The sequence below is a fragment of the Periplaneta americana genome, chromosome 9 (assembly GCF_040183065.1).
Source record: "Periplaneta americana isolate PAMFEO1 chromosome 9, P.americana_PAMFEO1_priV1, whole genome shotgun sequence".
Classification (NCBI taxonomy): Eukaryota; Metazoa; Arthropoda; class Insecta; order Blattodea; family Blattidae; genus Periplaneta; species Periplaneta americana.
In genome coordinates, this window is record NC_091125.1 from 58004184 (window position 1) to 58023968 (window position 19785).

Consider the following 19785-nt stretch of genomic DNA (forward strand, 5'->3'; position numbering starts at 1 on the left):
AATATGGATTTTTACCAAAATATGGAATTAAATATGGACTTAAAATTATAAAAAAATGACTATGTACGTTAAATATTGGTACATTTTAATCAAACTAAACAAAAAATATAATGGACGTACCTTATCTTCCAATGTAGTTTCAACAAAACACAATTTTTATTGTCTGTTACCATAACAATAGGTTACAAACATTTCTTTCAAGTGCTGAAAAGTGAATCTTCTTCTATTGTCTCTGAGGATAGATTTATACTGACTAAAAGAGCGTTCGACGTCACAAGAAGTAACTGGTACATAATTCAATTTCACAATGTCTGCTGGGGATAAGTCCAAGTTAATCTTCACTGTTGATTCACCACTCATCACAGCAACAACCTTTTGTAGTTCTTCATATCCAGGGTTTTTTGAAAGTACAGTGTCCACCTTAGCTCTTACTGCATCTGCAACTTTACCTCTACCACGATTCAGTTGTTCCACAGTACTATTTATAATTTCAAAACTTTCAGATAGTGAAAGGTGCCTATTTTGGAGACTTTTGAGCGTTTTTATGATGCATGAAAATGTATGCTGAATGTGAGCTAAGTCATTCTTCACACTTATGTCACAGGTAACTGTTTTCGCAGTATCAATTGAGACTGCATCTTCAGAGTCCAATGCAAGGAGAACATTGTTAATAGAGTCTATATGTTCGGCATAATATTCAACTGCTTCTAGCCATGTACCCCATCTAGTTAAAATTGGCTTTGGTGGCAATGGAATTTCAGGGTACATTTCTTTCAACACGTTAACTCTACTGGGAGCTTTGAGAAATACTTTTTTCACTGATGAAATCAACAAATCTACTTTAGGGAAATTGTCTCTGACCACTTCTGCCACACGATGAAATGCATGCGCCACACAAGTAAAATGAGTCAATTTAGGATATACAACAGATAATGCTTGTCCAGCTTTGACCATATAAGGGGCAGCATCGCTAATAAAGAATAACACATTATCGTACATAATACCCTTTGGCCACAGGATACCCATAGCTTCGTTGAACAGTTTAACTATAGTTTTGTTATTGCACTTTTCTAGAACATCACAATGTAAAAGAATTCGTTCAGAATATTGTTCACTTAACAAACCGATAACTACATTACCAACAAGTCTACCTTCTTTGTCGGGAGTCTCATCAATGGAAACCCAAATTGAACTATCTTTAATTTCATCTCTTATCTTCTGTATTGTCTCATCGTAGATGGATGGAGCATACGTCTTCCTAAGTGTTGACTCATCCGGGATTGTATGTTGAGTATATTTTTCAAGGAATTCCCTGAAGACCTTATTCTTTAGTTTGTAGAGAGGAATATCAGCAGAGATGAGAGAACGGCACAGGTCGATGTTAAACTCAGATCTTACATTCGATGTTGTTGGTTGTGTTAAAAACAATTGTCTCTGCTTGGAATTTAGTTGTTTGTTGGCCTGATGTTTACTAGTTGTAATGTGTTGTTGCACCAGGAACTTTTGTGTAGATGATACTGCACACTGACACAAATTACAAAATAATATTTTATTGTCAGTTGATAAACCATCTTCTTTAAATTCTGAAATGTAACTTGTTAGTTTTGATTTTAAATTGACTGAATGACGTACTTTTGGCATATTTACCGTCTTTATAGTATGATTTACAAAACTGAACCTATGTGTACTCTGACTGGCATTTAACTGTTGAGCTGCACAACTGAAGTCTGTTAAAAATTTTAAATTAAATTAATACAGTTTTGTAACTTACTTTCCCATTGTTGATAGGACTGCTAATTTTCAAATAACTCTGATGTTAAAGGGATTACTGAACATGTGTTTAAATCTCTATTGTTGAAATGTATTTTTAAAAGTTAATGGAATTTTGTTTTGTTTTATTGTTAAACCTAATATAATATGGACTGTTTTATATGAAATATGGAAAATATATGGAAATTAACGAAAATATGTACTAAACTCTAAAATATAGAAAAATATGGAAAATAAAAGTAGGATTTTTCAACCCTACACATTGTGAAACATAAAGATAATGAAAAATATAAATTATATTAGCTTTATAAGTAAATATGTATTTACATATAAATCCTTTCCCTGGTCATAACTATCTATAATTTGTAGATGCATATAATCACTTTGTTGGTTTGGTCAATGTTACTTATGTCCCGCCCACTATAGAAACATAGGCCAATTTTACACATAATTATTTAATATAACTTGTTGCTTCTTTGACAGGTTAGGTTTGGTTAGTTTAGGTTTTTGTTATAGCCTACCTTGCATATACGATTATAGCGCAACATTGGCAGTGATAAAAGTGAAATATTCGTTCAGTGGGCGTTGGATACTCTACATTCACCCACTTGGTATTTACAGGATTTAAAGTCCACAGAGTTTACGCTAATTGATACATAATGTACTTAATAGATAATGTTGCGTTTTGTTACGTATTATGTTGAAGGGATGTGTTTTCATTTTTTCATAGATTGTTTTACTTGGCTTAACTGTATTTACATCCTCATATTTGTATTATAATAGAAATGTCAATAGTTTCTTCTGTTTACATTTTATTTTAGGCCTATTTGCATAATTCACATTCTTAGCTTGTTTTCTGTAGTTATATTTATTTAAAATTATATTTTAAAAAGTTTATAACAAATAATTTAGGATAACAGTATTTTTATGGTGATTGGCCAGGTTCAAATTAAAACTGGCTTTCTGGACATCTGAAATATTTATAGAAAAGCACGACATAATCACATGAAATTAAAATGCATATGATATCCTACACCTTTCATGTCAGAGGTGAAACAACATTAAGCGGCAAAACATTGTCAATTTACTAGCCAGATAATGGTTAATTGATTGGAATAGGGTATTGCGAAAGTACGTCATTATTTTATTTATTTTTGGTACAAGTAACATTTCTTTAAGTATTTATTTATTTTCCCTTGTACCATCAATAAAAAAACAAGTATGTTTTTTTTTTTAATTATAAGTGTAGTTGCTACGACACATAGGCACACAGCACTTTCTAGGCATCTGAAATATTTGTAGAAAAACACGATAGATAATCGCATAAGATAAATACCGGTATTAAAATATATCCTAAACCTTTCACAGATGAAACACCATTAAGTCGCAAAACATTGTCAATTTGCTAGCCACAAATTTGTTAACTGAATAGAACTTAAGAATATTGCGTAGGAACTTACGTCTTTATTGCATAATTGATTTTATTATTTTCGGTGCAAAGAATATCTTATTTATTTATTTATTTATTTACCTTCGTACTATCAATAAAAACATGTTTTTTTTTGTAATTATTTTAAGTGGCAGCCTTTGTATGTAAGTGGCCTACTTACGCCGTATTCTGAAGTATAGCTAATTGATTGCAATAAAACACTATTTTCGAACCCGTAATAATTTACATCACTATCTGAATCTTGATCTTACCTTTGTGCATGAAGTAATATAGAAAAAATACGCGTTACGTATAACGAAAGCAATGAGCAAACACAATATCACTCTAAAATCTCCCGCCTCCACTCTGCGTTGCCAAACCTACCCATGCCCCGGCTTGTAACTAAAGAAGGCTTTTTTTTTTTTTTACCTTGGGGATTTAGTGAAGAGAATTTTTAATGGCAGGCAGAGTAACTATCTCATGCCCCCATGTTTTAGATTGCTACCAGTGCACTTCATTAGAACCAGGTACCCAGCTTCGAAGCCGTTAGCCCTGTGAACTTACAATATATTTATGTTCCCCTATTATCATAATTCTGGGTTGTTATCTAAGAAATTAGCAAGTTCTTTGTGATAGTAGAAGATAAAGAAGGCTCTGGAAGTGTCCATTCTCTATAATCCCTACTCGCTGTTGCACGGCACGGCGGACTTGATGCATCTAGCATATGAGGCGCTCAGCGTAGAAATGGCCTAATGCCGAAAATTATATTTCCACTTTACCTCTTTGTAACAGTGCAGAGAATGGGTATAATCCAACGAGTTACAAAGAGAAGACTATAGAGTGGCCATGTTGTCCTGTACAGCGCTCTTTGCGGTGCCACCGCGAAACACGGCAGATCTGAGCTAAGCGCCTACCTTTGTAAAAATTCGTCTGCTTACAATGTTGCATAACGTAGGTAAGAAGTACAAAAAAAACTAAGAAAAAACATGCCTGTTGTGTGTGCTGCATATAACTGCAATGTCAAAAGGAAAAAGACAACTGATATATCATATTTCATGTAAATTTTATGAAGTTAAGTTCATAGTTTTGTTAATTAGTAGCATTTTTTTTTTCATGCATAAATGTGTAACAACGCCCGGCATACACAAAATAAATGGTTCACTGGTAATGTACTTAAACTAAATACGGATAAAACCAATACAATTCCGTTTCAGACCCAGTGAAAAACAAATAGCAATACAACTGACCAACTGACAGCAGTGACCAGAGACCTTTTGAACAAGACAAGGGATGCAGCACGACTGAAGAATTATAAATTTGTATGGACAAGAGACGGTAAGATATTTGCAAGAAAAGATGAAGCCAGCCCCGTGAGTAAAATCACTAATGTTGACGATGTAAATAATTTGTAAATACTATTGTGTCGGTAACCACGTTTAATTATACAATATAATTGACTTAAAAATGGCTAGTAATACTATATTAAATGAAATCCATCAGTGCAAATTTAATAACAATAATAACACAATGGTTTTTAACGATTTACATCACTGCAATGAGTATATTACCAATATTCTATCAGATCTTAAAATATTTCACTTAAACATTCGTAGCATCAACAAAAATTTTTCCGAACTCTGTGTTTTACTTAATAATTTTTCCTTTTACTTTGATATTATAGTTCTAACTGAAACCTGGCTTGATCATGACTCTGGCTATGATATTAATGGTTATAAAAAATTTGTTAGAAGTAATAAGTATAATAAATGTGATGGTATAGTTGTATATTTCAAGGAAAACATCGTAGTGTCTTTAAGTGATATTGACATTTCCCATTGCAACGCTATACATTTTCAATTAACACTTATTAATGATACTCTTGTTAACCTAACTGCAATTTACAGATCTCCAAAACTATGCAAAAATGAATTTCTGAAAAATTTTGAAAGCTTCTTGTCAATATACAAAGATTTAATCAACCATGTTATTCTTGGTGACATAAACATTCAAATTTTAGAAAATAGATTAGATAATTTTGGCAACACGTATTTAAATATCATGCATGAATATGGATACGTGAAATACTTAAATTCCATTACTCGTCCATCATCCAATTCATGTCTTGACCATATTTTCCTAAAAACGGGAAATAACTTAAATTTTATACCTGGAGTATATGCAAGCGCAATAACAGATCATTATATGACTTTTGCATTGTTGTCAATCAGTAATAAAAGTATTAGCAGAGAAGCCACTGAACCTTCGGACAATTATAAGCTAATTATAAACCATAAAAGCCTCATATCAAATATTAATAATATTAATTGGGAATCTATATTCTACAATGAAGACGCAGATACATGTTTCGATAATTTTTATAAAATACTCTGTAACCTAATTTGTAAATATTCTAATCATGTCCCTCTCAAATTCTCAAGTAAGTACAAAAAAATTAAACCTTGGATTACCACAGGTATTGTTAAATCAATACGATCTAGGGATAAGTTAGCTAAGCAAGTTAAACGAGACCAACAAAACAATGTTTTATTAAATTACTACAGAAAATATAGAGATATTCTCACTAATGTAATAAGAAATCAGAGAATCAAATATTATTCTGGAAAATTTAACAAAAATAAAAATAATCCAAAGCAATTTTGGAAGACCATAAACGAAGCTACTGACACCCAATGTAATAAAAATAGTATATTAAAGACAATTATAAGTCGAAATGGAATAACAATTGAAAATAAGGAAACTATCGCAAATGAATTTAACAATCATTTTACTAATGTAAGTCATGACATCGTATCTAATATAAAAAAGAAAGTATTTGGTACTCATCACTATAAGCTTTATAATAAAAGTATAGCATCTATGTTTATGTTTCCTGTAAACGAATGTGAAATCATTAATATTGTAAATAGTTTAAAAAATAATGTGGCTCCTTGTATTGATGGTATTACAACAAATACCCTGAAACTTATTATCGAAGCTATTTCTAAACCAATTGCCTTTATATTTAATTTGTGCATATCTCAAGGTGTATTTCCCTCAGCCCTAAAACATGCTGTGGTGATACCAATTCACAAGTCTGGTGACAAAAGTAATCTTAATAATTACAGACCCATTTCACTATTACCCAGTCTCTCTAAGGTATTTGAAAAATGTATAAAAACACGGTTAATAACATTTTTAGAAAAAAATAAACTACTAAATGATAATCAATTTGGTTTCAGAAAAAATTTGTGCACTGAAGATGCTATTATGGCAGTTACCTCAAAAATAATTCAAGAATTAGATGTAGGAAATAAATGTCTAGGAATTTTTCTAGACTTACAAAAAGCTTTCGATACGGTCAATCACAGTATACTTTTGAATAAAATGGATAGATTAGGAATTAATGGAATTGCTTTAAAATTATTTAAATCTTACTTAAGTAACAGAACTCAAGCAACTAAAATAAATGATCACCTTAGTAAATCACGTAACATTGATATAGGTGTACCTCAGGGGACGATTTTAGGTCCTGTTTTGTTTTTAATATATATCAACGATTTACTTAAAATTGACATTGAGAAATATTCTGGTACTCTGTATTCTTATGCTGATGATACTGTGGTTATATTTAGCGGTTCGAGTTGGAATGAAACTTATCAAAATTCTAACAGTGGTATTAATATTATTAAAGAATGGCTGGATGCTCACTTACTTTCTTTGAACGTTTCTAAAACAAAATTAATACCATTTTCATTAACATCACATGGCCTTGAGCAACTAGAAATAAATAATAATATAAGTATAACTATACATGATTGTAACCTACCTACTTGCTCATGTAACGCTTTGAGTATATCCTCACAAGTTAAATATTTAGGCATTATTATTGACCAACATTTAAAATGGGACAAGCATATCTCCTTTCTGTGTAACAGATTGCGTAAAACAATCCACAAATTTTCCATTCTACGCTCTTATTTACCTGTTTATGTTCTGCGTACTGTGTACTTAGCTCTGTTTCAATCAATAATTCAGTATGGTATTTTAGGTTGGGGAGGAATGGCAAAATCGACTCTCCGTCCTTTAAATCTGCTCCAAAAAAGAATTATCAAAATTTGTCTATATAAACCTTTTGATTACCCAACAAAATTAATTTTTCAGGAATTTGGCGTATCAAATCTAGAACAAATTTATAAACAAAAATTGCTGATTTACTTCCATAAAAACCACAATAAATTTAAATATGATCCTCATGAATACCAGACGAGACAAAACTACAGTTTCTTTCTAAATACTCCCAAATGCCACACAACTGCTGGATTAAAACACAGCAGAAATTTTGGACCCAAAATATATAATACATTAATTAGAGCTTACCCTGAGCTAAGTACACTTAACACACATAGATTTAAGAAACAAATCAGATTAATTATTTAATTGTTTAAGCCAATTGAGTTAAAATTGTTACTCCAATATTCATGTACTTCTGTATTTTCTATTTGTATATAGACCCTGTTATTACATGCTGTATGTATTTTACCATTTATTAATGTGATTGTGCTCAATGAACTCTCGTAATTTTGTGATATATTTTGTATAACTGATCTGAACTGCGCCCGAGCACGAGCTTCTGCTCTTTCGGGCTGCAATGCCTAATGTAGCTCAAGTGTATAGTATTAATAAATATTATTATTATTATTATTATTATTATTATTATTATTATTATATTAAAACTGTATTTCGACACCGGCATCCTTTATTTCTGCTCCTTCTCTCCTTACTGCTTATACAAGAAGACGATGAGCTGTAGCTTATAGGAAGTAGGCCTATTTCGAAGACAAACGATTAATCAAATAAATGGTTCACTAGTAATAAAGTTAAACTAAAAATGTATAAAACCGCTACAATTCCTTTCCAAACTTAGTAATAGCAATCAAATATTAAAATTGTATTTCGACACTCGCATCCAAAATAACGCAAAACTCTGGGGTAGGTCATATTGTGCAATAATGGGGTGAGTATGAATATATTTCGTAACTACATACCCCATTATTGTACGTGGGTGCTCAATTATACACTAATAATTATCTGTGGTGCCACAGCCCTTGAAAGGCTCAGACAGACCAGCCGGCTGTTGGCCTCACGTTCACATTTCGATAATAATTATCAGGGAAAGGATTTATATGTAAATACATATTTACTTATAAAGCTAATATAATTTATATTTTGCATTATCTTTATGTTTCACAATGTGTAGGGTTGAAAAATCCTACTTTTATTTTCCATATTTTTCCATATTTTAGAGTTTAGTACATATTTTCGTTAATTTCCATATATTTTCCATATTTCATATAAAACAGTCCATATTATATTAGGTTTAACAATAAAACAAAACAAAATTCCATTAACTTTTAAAAATACATTTCAACAATAGAGATTTAAACACATGTTCAGTAATCCCTTTAACATCAGAGTTATTTGAAAATTAGCAGTCCTATCAACAATGGGAAAGTAAGTTACAAAACTGTATTAATTTAATTTAAAATTTTTAACAGACTTCAGTTGTGCAGCTCAACAGTTAAATGCCAGTCAGAGTACACATAGGTTCAGTTTTGTAAATCATACTATAAAGACGGTAAATAAGCCAAAAGTACGTCATTCAGTCAATTTAAAATCAAAACTAACAAGTTACATTTCAGAACTTAAAGAAGATGGTTTATCAACTGACAATAAAATATTATTTTGTAATTTGTGTCAGTGTGCAGTATCATCTACACAAAAGTTCCTGGTGCAACAACACATTACAACTAGTAAACATCAGGCCAACAAACAACTAAATTCCAAGCAGAGACAATTGTTTTTAACACAACCAACAACATCGAATGTAAGATCTGAGTTTAACATCGACCTGTGCCGTTCTCTCATCTCTGCTGATATTCCTCTCTACAAACTAAAGAATAAGGTCTTCAGGGAATTCCTTGAAAAATATACTCAACATACAATCCCGGATGAGTCAACACTTAGGAAGACGTATGCTCCATCCATCTACGATGAGACAATACAGAAGATAAGAGATGAAATTAAAGATAGTTCAATTTGGGTTTCCATTGATGAGACTCCCGACAAAGAAGGTAGACTTGTTGGTAATGTAGTTATCGGTTTGTTAAGTGAACAATATTCTGAACGAATTCTTTTACATTGTGATGTTCTAGAAAAGTGCAATAACAAAACTATAGTTAAACTGTTCAACGAAGCTATGGGTATCCTGTGGCCAAAGGGTATTATGTACGATAATGTGTTATTCTTTATTAGCGATGCTGCCCCTTATATGGTCAAAGCTGGACAAGCATTATCTGTTGTATATCCTAAATTGACTCATTTTACTTGTGTGGCGCATGCATTTCATCGTGTGGCAGAAGTGGTCAGAGACAATTTCCCTAAAGTAGATTTGTTGATTTCATCAGTGAAAAAAGTATTTCTCAAAGCTCCCAGTAGAGTTAACGTGTTGAAAGAAATGTACCCTGAAATTCCATTGCCACCAAAGCCAATTTTAACTAGATGGGGTACATGGCTAGAAGCAGTTGAATATTATGCCGAACATATAGACTCTATTAACAATGTTCTCCTTGCATTGGACTCTGAAGATGCAGTCTCAATTGATACTGCGAAAACAGTTACCTGTGACATAAGTGTGAAGAATGACTTAGCTCACATTCAGCATACATTTTCATGCATCATAAAAACGCTCAAAAGTCTCCAAAATAGGCACCTTTCACTATCTGAAAGTTTTGAAATTATAAATAGTACTGTGGAACAACTGAATCGTGGTAGAGGTAAAGTTGCAGATGCAGTAAGAGCTAAGGTGGACACTGTACTTTCAAAAAACCCTGGATATGAAGAACTACAAAAGGTTGTTGCTGTGATGAGTGGTGAATCAACAGTGAAGATTAACTTGGACTTATCCCCAGCAGACATTGTGAAATTGAATTATGTACCAGTTACTTCTTGTGACGTCGAACGCTCTTTTAGTCAGTATAAATCTATCCTCAGAGACAATAGAAGAAGATTCACTTTTCAGCACTTGAAAGAAATGTTTGTAACCTATTGTTATGGTAACAGACAATAAAAATTGTGTTTTGTTGAAACTACATTGGAAGATAAGGTACGTCCATTATATTTTTTGTTTAGTTTGATTAAAATGTACCAATATTTAACGTACATAGTCATTTTTTTATAATTTCAAGTCCATATTTAATTCCATATTTTGGTAAAAATCCATATTTAATTCCATATTTTGGTAAAAATAACTACATATATATTTACATATTTCATATATTTTTAGTCCATATAAATCCGTTCCCTGATAATAATAATAATAATAATAATAATAATAATAATAATAATAATAATAATAATAATAATAATAATAGGATTCGCAATTCCTTCGAAGAGTCAACAATTTTAGAATCCACATTAAGCGTAGATGAAAAAGAGCCGCTACTTGAAATTTCCACTGGTTTTCAGTTACAGAAAATTTATAAATCTTTGTCATTAATTGGTTTTTAGTCAGGGGCGGTTATTCAGGTGAAGTAGATGAAGTGCTACTTCACCTATTTACGTGTAAAGCCACGGCGTTCTCTATAACAGGCGGGAATACTGGTGGAGGGGTGCGTGACGTCATAGGTCCGTCCGGTCTCGAGACAGCGTGATACAAGTCAGTGTTAAATGTGGTTTTTCCATTGTCAAAATGTCGCCAAGGTGCTGTGTCCCGGGTTGCAAAAGTAATTATACATTGAAAGGTGTTGTTAGTAAATATGTGACGTGTTTTACTATTCCCAAAGACAAAAAATTACGTAACAAGTGGATGAGAAATATTCCAAGAAAAGACTGGACTCCTTCGGATACAAGTGTCGTGTGTATTAAGCATTTTGAATCTGACTGCATTGAACGCGAAGTTTCATATCTGGATTCAAAAGGTGTGGAAAGGGTGTTTGCGTATGATAGGCCAAGACTGAAAATTGGCTCCTGTCGTACAATTTTTTAAGGCTTACCAGCATATCTTTCGAAAAAGCCGCCGGTAAAAAGAAAGAATCCTGAAGAAAGGGCTGCCGACGTTAAAAAGAGAAAATTAATTGCTGAACATGAGTCAAGTAAAAACGCTGCTGAAAAGGACAAAATATCGAACTTCGAAGAGTTAATAGCGAGAATTGAGAAGAAATTGCCTACAACAGAATTAGAAAATAAGGTAATTAACTTTAAGATCTTCAATGATAAACTTGTTCTATATACCGTTAATTCTGAATCTATGTCAGTAGAATTCTATATGAATGTAGAACGAAATCTAAAAGTCTCTGCTTATTTTAATCATAATTCACTTTGTTACCAAGAACTAAGTGATGTTCTTGGACCGAATTTGTTATTGGAAAAGTGGAGTTGTTTACAGCAGTTAGTTCACAAATTCATTGACACAAATGCTTCGCCGTGTGTTGACAGACTTCTACAGAATGTAAAATCAAATATGACAAATCTAAAAGAAGCCTTAGTAAAGGTTAATGACGACAGTTTGACTGAACAGGTGGACTTTTTCTTGGTACAGTTTTCCTTGGCTTTAGTATCAAAAAAGGTCTATTCGCCGCGCATTATTATGATAGCTTTCATTACTTACATGCAATCAAAAAAATGTTACGAAACACTACGAGCAAATAAAATCTTATCATTGCCCTACCCTAAATATTTGCAGCAGCTTATAACATCATTAGGCGTTTCTCCAAACCAGAAATGTGAGAACAATAATTTTCTAAAAGCAGTCGGCGATAAGTTATCAGGACTGGAGAAGTGGGTTATTTTGCAACTCGATGAAATATATGCCCATGAAGGAATAGATTACAGGTATGGCAAAATCACTGGTTTCGCAGAAAATCGTGATCATCTCATTGAGGCTAAAACTGTTCTAACATACTTAATATCTTCTGAATTCTCTAGCTTCGAACATGTTGTTTCCCTTCATCCTGTAAAAACAATATCGGGTTCTGAAATGGCCGATATAACAAGAAAGGTTGTACATATTATTGAAAAAAGTGGTTTCAAGATATTATGTGTCATTTCGGATAACAATAAAGTAAATCAGAACATGTTTTCAATATTAAGTAAGGGATCTGAAAATGATTCTACACTGTTCATGCCCGAAATTGACCATGCCGTTTATTTTATGTACGACTCTGTCCATTTGTTGAAAAACATAAGGAACAATTGGATAAACACAAAAGACCAGAATAAGACATTCTCTTTTCCTGATTTTGAAGTTACTAGTGAAACCTGCAGTACAAATTCAATCAAAAAAGCGGAATTCAATCATTTGAGGACTGCGTATAAGAGTGAGAAAGAAAGCATGGTGAAAAAAGGATACAAATTAAACTATAAGACGTTGTATCCTACCAACATCGAAAGACAACAAGTATCCCTCGCTTTAAATATCTTCCATGAAAGCACGAGGGCGTCCATGATTGTTCACGGGTATAACGAGACAGCGGATTTTCTTGATATTATATACAAATGGTGGTCCATTGTAAATACGAAGAATCCTGTTTGTGGTGCACGCAGAAATAACGAATTTGGATATCCATTTTATTTCACAGAAGATACAAAATTACAGTTTCTTGAAAATTTTATTATCTGGGTAAAAAGATGGATGGAAGTTGGTGCACATCTTAAAGGAGAATCATAAACAAATGACACGGGCAAAGCTTTAATTCACAGTACAAAATGTCTTATAAATATTATAAGATTCTCTCTCTCTACTTTAAATGTGAAATATGTGTTGTGTGGAAAATTTCAAACAGATAAGTTAGAGAAAAAATTTAGTATGTACAGACAATTTAGCGGTGGCAACTACAACATTGGTGTGATTCAAATAATTGATGCAGAGAAAAAAATTAGAGCAAAAATTGTGTTGGGAATAAAATCAGCAAGATATGACATGTTAACTCTGGACCTTGATTTAGTTAATGACAATACTGAAGAAATCAAAGATAATATCACGGATGTAATCGAAGACTTCAGAGATCTAGACTGTGATACAGTACAAGAGATTGATAAATCAGCCCTTTTATATATTTGTGGTTATGCTGCGTTTAAAATTTGCACAAGAATACATTGTGAGCATTGCACGGAAGTAATTAAAAGGGAAACTGTTTGCGATAAATACTTTGAAACTGTCAACAGAGGAGGATTGTCGGTCCCAACTCAATACGTTATTAGTGTGGGAGAAATTGCATTTAGGCTACTGAGTGTACTTGTATCTGAACGGTATGAATGGGCATTCTTCCAAGAATGCTATAAACAATATGAACTCTTGTGTAGACTGACAGTAAAAAAAGTGTGTGAAAACGAAGAACTAAATTCAATCTTCATGAAAAAATGTGTCTGTGGAAATGATATGTGTAAAATTACTAACAGAATTGTGAGTGTACTGTGTAACATTTTGCTATCAAACTATAAGAAGAAGCGGAACGATTCATTATCAGTGCAGAAGGCGGACGCAACAAGAAAGTTGAAGACGCTGAAATAAAATTGACAAGGTTAGTGAGTAGACTTTGTAATTTCCATTACTGTAATGCAATATCTACGCTTATTTATTTTAGGATAATGTAGGTTCACACCTGCCTATACTCTAATTAACGATACATGTGTACTTTCACTTGTTTATTTTGTGTCTTATTAACAATATATCGGAAAGGAATGCTGCTAGTAGTAACAATTTAACGCAAAATCACTCTGGACGGCGTATGGTGAGTTGACTGAGCAAGGACTAGTGACGTCACGCTCTCTGTGAAAAGAGGGGGGAGTATTCCCGCCTGTTATAGAGAACGCCGTGGTAAAACACAATTTTATCTCGTATTAATTAATCTTAGTTATTACCGATACCATTATTTCTAACATAAAAAAGTGTTTTCTTTTCAGTCGTTATGAACAGTGTTTAGTTGTATAACCTGTAACCATCCCCTGGATAAAACAATGCCAACTGTTACGAGCTCCGAGCGGTGTCTATTGGAACTTGCAATACTGTAGAGATGAAATTATTTGAGTTCCCATTCTCATACAGCACTTGGTTTCCATGGTAATGTCACAGTCTAATAGATACAGTCACGCAACTCATACGTATGAAATATGCCAACATTTGACAGCTGGCGCGACAGTAGCCCTCTAGCGGCAGGCAAGTTAAAAGTGTGCACACGACTTATGATAACACATCAGAAAACAGGTTTTGCGTAGTTTATTTTATATTTTTATGCTATACAATAAGTGTATATGGTTCTTATTAATTCTACTTTAGAATCCTGGAAGAATTTCACACGCAGCTAATCTACAAGTTTCAGAAGCTGGGAATAAAAGTAATTCTTTCTGCTCCTTACAACTGAATCATGGCTCTGATCACGTATCATGGTTTGAAATAATATAATTGTTCGTGCGTGGTCGGTTAATTCATTCATTCCTAAATATATTTATGAATCATTGGAACTTTGTATTTCCTGTGAGAAGAGTAAAAATTAGTAGCTTCAGAATTGTAGGGCATATCTCGTAGGGTACATCGCGTGGTGAACTCCTCTCCCTATTTCCTGAGAAATTAACGATTTTGCATACCGCAAATTGGGGTAAACTCGGCCGCTGAGGTAAACTTGAAAATAAAGAAAAGGGGAGGATTTAAACATTAATATGAAGTTCATTATTTTTCCATTTCTTAAGAACCTGTATTTCCTTTATTATTTTGAGTCACAAATAGCGCTGATGTTATGGTTTAAATTTTTATGGCAAGTTTACCGCATTTTACATTACATTTCCAGTTTTCACACATAAGGCCTAAGTTTAACTTATCCTACCTATATAATACGTAATTTACATGCACTTACTGTTAATATGACGTAGGTGAGAACAAATAAATGAACACACAATTTTGTTAAAAAAATTGTAACTTCAATTAACTCAGAAAATGTAGGCCTAATTTTATTTTCAGAGCAGAAGTGATGTAAGTCAAAAATGGGTAATTAGAGGTTAAAGTAAACATTCTATAAAATACAGCGCAAAGTGGCAGTTAATATTGAATGTATTTAAACTATTAATAGTCGGTGAATAGAACGAAGGATATATTAATTGCTACTTTGCGCTGTATTTTACAGAATTCTTACTTTAAACCTCATTACCTGCTTTTGACTTACACCACTTCTGCACTGAACGGCTCAAATAATCACTGGGAATGTAAAATAAACACCAATAACAGTCATGCAAATTATTACAGAAAAGATTGCTTTTTATATTAAATTTAAAAAGGCTCTTTTATTTCTTGAGAACTTAATACGTCTATCACATGAATCTACACCAACACATCAGAAATTTATCGACACAGTCTGGATTTATTCAAGAAGTGAATATTTTGCAAAAGGATTACTATACTCCATGAATTCTGGCAAAATTAACACCATGATACCTACTTGAATGCTATAGAACATTCAACTTTTTAAAAATATAAAGAAAAAAAAAACACGAATACAAAAATTATGGAATTACTTGCATTAAAAACTGTAGATATATTATCCAAAATCGGAATGGTTACACATTTACACATATGATCTCTGCAAAAAAATAATATACTGTAACAGGTATTTACTTTGTTTTTATTTAAACTGTTCTTCCTGACATACAAATAGGTAACCGATAACTAATAAATGTTTTATAGAACACAATACGTAGGCTATCTACAACGTGGATTATTGGTTATGACTGAGTTATGATTTTCTCTTGGTCTTTAGGGAATCTGAAGAACGACAAATTCGGAGATTTAAACTTGTTGTTACTGCAATTTTCGTCATTGCACACATTGCCTTTATTCCGACGCATGATTAAAACGTTATTATAACATCTCGCATCCTTTAAAGCACGTGCTGGCTGTATCAACCCTATGACCAGTGCCTTGCCTGCCGCTTGGGCGCTAGTGTCGCGAATGTTGGCAAAAAAAGTGTTGAAATTACGCGACTGTATGTATAAGACTGTGGTAATGTGACGTCATGCACTAAAGAAAGATTGTATGAGTGAAGTGCGTTTCTGAGTTTTTCAGTTAGGAAAAATGTCAGACTTGTTGTAGGTAGAGTAACCAGTTTGCAGATATAACGGTACTAATAACAGAGAAGGGTTGAAGTTGGTCTCCAAGGCTGGGGGCTATTGTTTAGGGCTGTGAAATTTTACAGTATGTACCATAGACAAATAAACTAACTGAATCGAGAATAGTATCCTCATTCCTTGTGTCCAAGCAGCCACTCATCCAGCAGTAAATTAGCTGGCTCTATGTTATTTTGTCAGGAATACACCCCACATACATTCGCAAATTTAAAAGTTGTTTTCCGCGGTGTGTATTATTTCTTCTCATGAGCTCATGAGCTTGCAGTTTTGCTCCAGCTCTTGTATTTGAAGGTTTAACGTGCGCGTAAATTTCCACATGTCGTTTAATATTGAGTACGTATATATTAACTTAATATTTAATATATTTAGAATATTTTATTGGGTTATTTTACGACGCTGCATCAACATCTAGGTTATTTAGCGTCTGAATGAAATGAAGGTGATAATGCCGGTGAAATGAGTCCGGGGTCCAGCACCGAAAGTTACCCAGCATTTGCTCGTATTGGGTTGAGGGAAAACCCCGGAAAAAAACCTCAACCAGGTAACTTGCCCTGGTTTCGCGGCCAGACGCGCTGACCGTTACTCCACAGGTGTGGACTATATTTAGAATATATTACTGATAAGTGTATATAGTGTATTAATCCTACATCATAGTGTACATTATATGTTTAATCACTATGGTGCTATTATACAAATACTTAGGTACCAGTGCATAGAAAATGTTGATAAAAGGGTGGGAAATATGTATCCCGAAAATGACACGGTTTGTAATTTATTAGAAATACCATTTTGTAGACTTAAATATGAGGATAAAAAGATGTTTTAAATTCTGTACGACCTACAGTTCCATTTATTCTTTGTTTTAGTAAGTTCTAAGAAAATAGAGAAGCTGTATAAAATAATTTTTCTCTTTGGAAAGATTGAAAATTTCACTCGGAATGCTACATCACAGGAGAGACTTTCATCATTAGCCCCATAGCTTTGCATACAGATATACAGTCCACCCTCAGTTAAACTCAGACATTAATGAAGACATCATCGACAGGTTTGCTCTTGAAAAGATAGGAGGATTGACTTGGTATGCAAGAAATTGGGTGAGTCTTGAAATAAATTAATTTTCCTGTTTATATGTGTTCTACAACTATTAAAATAATTACGTAGTTTACGAATAGTAGGCTTACTCATTATATTGGTAAAACTGTTCATGCATTTGTGTATGTGGACAGCACTTAACCTATTTTTTTTTACGGCGAGCTGCTACTGTTTTTAGTTGAGTTTAAAGGAGTACCCAGTGTTAGCCAATAAAGCCATCACGGCTTTATTACCCTTTCCATCCACATATTTGTGCGAAAAGTCGTTTTCTTCATATGCCTATTTAAAAAATAAATACAGAAACAGACTTTGTGCTGAAAGTGATTTGAGACTTTATTTAACTTCTGTGGTTCCTGACTTCAGAGCTCTGTGCCATGGAAAGCAGGCACAACCTTCTCACTGAATTCCAAGGAAGAGATGAGAAATTACTATGAAAATTTGTATTTATTATTGCAACTAGGCATACACGTTGTGTAACTTTTAAGTCGTAACTAGAGTAACTATAGGTTTTAACCATTAAGGGTTAAGTTAATTTAAGGTTATTGAACCTTTTGCTTGGAATTAAATTTTATGCATGTCTACTGTATGTATATTTAAAAATCAGTGGAACACCCAACTCAGATCGTTGTGGAAGGGGTTCGTGAGTCGAAAAAGGTTGGGAACAGCTGCCATATGACATTATTAGTGCTGTCATGGTAATTTTTCTCTTGGACATACGCCTCACTCCTCGTTTTCTCCCTTGCAATATATTTTACTCTCCTCTCTCCTTCTCTCCGACTGTCACTTAATGAATTTTTAATATTAAAGAAGATGTAAAGAAATTGTTTTGCTTTAGATTTTAATTGTACAACAAGCTTGATTTAAAGAATACACCATGTAGTCCCATCGTAGATGCACACTTGTCTCGATGAATCTTGGAGTGTGTATTTGCACCACTTCTTGTTTTTCAACCATTATTTTGTATAATTCTGGATTCCAGTGCTGCAGAGGTGGACACTTTTTGTTTAAGAACATCAAACAAAATACATTAGGAACAGCAAGAGATGATCTAAAATCTGTACAGATCTCTGCATACAAAACTTAGGTACCCATATGTTGTACGACTCCGTACAGACAATGTTTTCTTTCCCCCATATGATTAAGTAAAAAAATTACAGGTTCCCATATGATGTATGGCCCCGTATGGCCTCCATGACAGCACTGGGCATTATTACTAGTGGATCTCCACCAAAATTGACACAAATCCTCAAATTGCAGAAAAGAATACTTAACACCATTTAACAAGTTACTCTTCGGACTGAAAGTATAACAATTTTCAGAGAGCTAAAAATGTTACCTATAGTACAGTAGCGTGCAAATTAATCCGAACACGACATATTTTTACATTTTCTGTCATTGTTGGCCTCACAGTTGCTCATACCGCTTTAATTGACATCTGTAGTACGTGTAATTCCATTGTTGAAGGTCTGTCGTTATTATTTTTGTTTATAATATGTGACATTTTCCTGTCGTTTTGTACTTATAAGTATTTCAGTTGTGTTGAAGACTTAATACTGCAATCCTGTGTACATTCTGTCGTCTTCACAAATGGATACAACTCCACGAAAATGGTCTAAAATTATAACATTAGCAGAGCATTCTTCTATGACACAGAGGCAAATTGCTGCAGAATGTCACATCGGTTTGGCTACTGTTAATTCGATCATAAAACGATACAGGGAGATTGGATCCATCACACCCCAGAAAAAGGGAACTGTGGCCGGAAAAGGAAGACTTCACCTGCAGATGATCGTTTAATTGTCAGGAAAAGTAAATTAAATCCTAGACTAACTGCTGTCGACTTAACCTGCGAGTTAATGGCTACCACTGGGGCGAATATTCACGTCACAACAGTGCGGTATAGGCTTTTGGAAGCTGGACGAAAGGCTCATAAGCCTATTAAGAAGCAACTGCTAACCCCTGTTATGTGCAAAAAACGCTTAATATGGGCAAAATTACATCAAAACTGGACAGTGAATGACTGGAAGAATGTACTTTTTTCCGATGAGTCTCATTTCGAGGTCCACGGCCACCGTGTTTCTTACGTACGGAAAGGATCCGAAAAAGTAACAGCAGCTCATCTCCAACAAGCACCCAAATACCCCCCTAAAGTAATGTTTTGGGGTTGTTTTACACATGAAAGGCCTGGAGCATTAATACCTATCAAGGGAATGATGAATTCTGACAAATATATTCACTTATTGGAAACCAGAATCATATCCCAGCTGCAAAAATCATTTCCGGATGGCAGAGGTGTGTTCCAACAAGACCTGGCACCATGCCAT